The sequence below is a fragment of the Garra rufa genome, chromosome 22, assembly GCF_049309525.1.
Source record: "Garra rufa chromosome 22, GarRuf1.0, whole genome shotgun sequence".
NCBI lineage: Eukaryota > Metazoa > Chordata > Actinopteri > Cypriniformes > Cyprinidae > Garra > Garra rufa.
Genome location: NC_133382.1, coordinates 1,285,486 through 1,288,231, shown reverse-complemented (window position 1 = coordinate 1,288,231; position 2,746 = coordinate 1,285,486).

The window sequence follows — 2,746 nt, the reverse complement described above, 5'->3', positions numbered from 1 at the left end:
CTTTTTATGACAAGCCAAAGTTAGTTGAGAAAATGTCATGTGTTTGTAAAAACGTTATGAATGATTATTTTATAATAAACCAGATTTTCAGAAGATTTGTCCACTTTAGCATCTTTAGCATGGTGAGTTTTAGTTTTACCCCATATGATTTTTTTTACATGAGATGTCAACATTTTGTTAGATAATCTGACCTTTTAATAACAAGGCAAGGTCAGCTGAAAAAAATGTCATTTGGTGCGACTTTGCAAAAAAACTTATTTCTGTATTAATCATTTATAGTATTTCTGAAAATATATAAAATATATAGTTTATACATATATGTAAACTTTATGCTATTTGTAAATATATATATATATTTTTTTTTTTAATGAAAATATTAAGATGTGTTCATATGTGATGGTTACACCACATGACATTTATACATTCATTAAATCAAAATGATAAAACAGGAAATAACATCATGACCTGTTTTGTTTACGTTTTATCAGATAATTTGACCTTTTTATGACAAGCCAAAAGTAGTTGAGGAAATGTGGTGTGACTGCAGAAAATAAAATTAAATATTTTTAGAAATTTAGGAAGTGTGATATTTGTTTGAAAAATTACATTTAAATGTTTTTTGAAATTATAAAAATATTAAGTTGTGTATATATGTGATGGTTACACCACATGACATTTTTACATTCATTAAATGTAAATGATAAAACAGAAATAAAATAGAGATAATGATATAACAAGGCAAGTAAATGTCATGTTGAGAAAATGTCATGTGGTGCAACTTGGTAAAATGTTATGAATTATTAATTTTCAGAAGATTAGTTCACTTTCTCTATCATTTGCATGGTTTTAGTAATGGCATTAAATAACACACTCAATTCAATTTTCTCTCAATTTGGATTATCAAAGAATACACCTGTTGGTCCAAGATCACAGACATTTCCATTGCAGAAAAGTTAGAAAACTCACTCAGACTTGCTTTTATTGAGCATGAGAGTAATCATTCACAGGAAAAGGCTGTGACTTCTATCAAAGTATTTTCAGATATGGATTCCCAGACAAGCCAGACATTATGCAAATGTCTTAATGTAAGCGCTTGCATTCCTGGTAAAGTCTTTGTGCAGGGTTCATGTAGTGTCTTGATTACAGTGCTTTCGCTCCAAAGCGTCTCGTCAGACTACACTCACGGCGAAGGCCTGTACTTGTCTTCTGCGCTCCGTCTGTCCTCACAAATTACTTTGGCTAACCGAGAAACATCTGTGTCTTTGTGTGTTACCTTGGAGACAAGGGCATCCAAACAGCAGGACGGAGGAGCGCAGGAGTGTTCGCCGAGGGAAGTTCAGATGGGGTTGCAATGTGAGAATAGCTCCGAAAAGCCTGACAATCAGCACATTCCCTTGGCCCGGGGTTTTCGAGCAGAAAAATATCACTGAGTGTCGGTGGACGCGGTCAGGCCGTGCATAAACAAAGCCCAGGGGGGATTTACGGCTCGGGCTGGTGCGCCTGAACACTAGCTGAGACCCGAGAGACCGTTTCACTCAGTTTCATCATCATGTCACCTTATTACCAGTGTCTCCGTATTTAAGTAAAAGTACAGATATCCTACCAGAAAATGACTTTGGTAGAAGTTGAAGTCACTGTTTAGAACATTACTACATAAGTATGTGATATTTATTGTACTTAAGTACCAAAAGTATTTTTTAAATCTTAAACGTGAAGTATTGAAGTATTGAAGCAAATAAATATGTACACAATGTTCATACACAGCATGAGTAGCAAGATTGTGTTCAGTTTTAACTCTTTCTTCCATTTTGTATTCATAAGAAGTACTTAATTCGGTACTTAATTTCATTGCAACATAAGAAAACATTTCTGGAATCTGCATCTGCATGTATTTACACAGTTTAATGGATCTCAGAGGGGCATGGATGCATTTAAACTGCAGTTACAAATGCATACATAGGCCTAATGTTTTGTTTTTAACAAAAAACGTTGAATACTGATATTTGAAATAATTTAAGACGTGAAAAATAGTCGAAATGTGAAATTAAAAGCGCCAGTAGGTGGCAGCAAGTGACTGTTAATGAGTGAGTCATTGAGATTCAAGCGATTCATTCAAAATGCTGATTCATTCACACTATAAAAAACAAAAGATAAAACAATTTGTTGAGTAAACTTAAAATAATGTGTTACTCTGCGGCCTTAAAATTTTAAGTTGAATCAACTCAAATATCTAGGTTGTCACATTTTAAGTTGACTAAACTTTTTTGAGTTGACTGAACTTAAAATTATAAGGCAGCGAGGTAACAAAATATTTTAAGTTGATTCAACAAACAGTGCAGGAACAAAGCATTTGACTGTTAATGAATCACTGAATCATTTTTATTAACCGATTCATTCAAACAGCTGATTCATTCAGGAACAAAGCATTTGACTGTTAATGAGTGAATCACTGAATCATTTTTATTAACCGATTCGTTCAAAAAGCTGATTCATTCAATAGATAAACACCGTCCATTGCTCAAAGACACAAAACACTGCTGTGATCTTTGTTTGGAACTATTTTCGTTGGCAAAATTGAGCAAAAACAAACAATATTATGTCTAAAATGTAAGTCACTTATTACATGAGCAAAGCTGTTTTAGGAGCTCTGACTTGCAAACACCAGACACTGATTCATCAAACCTGCTTTCCTGCAGTCCGTGTTCTTCTGACTATTTTGTAGTAAGTAACAAATATGCTTCCGGAA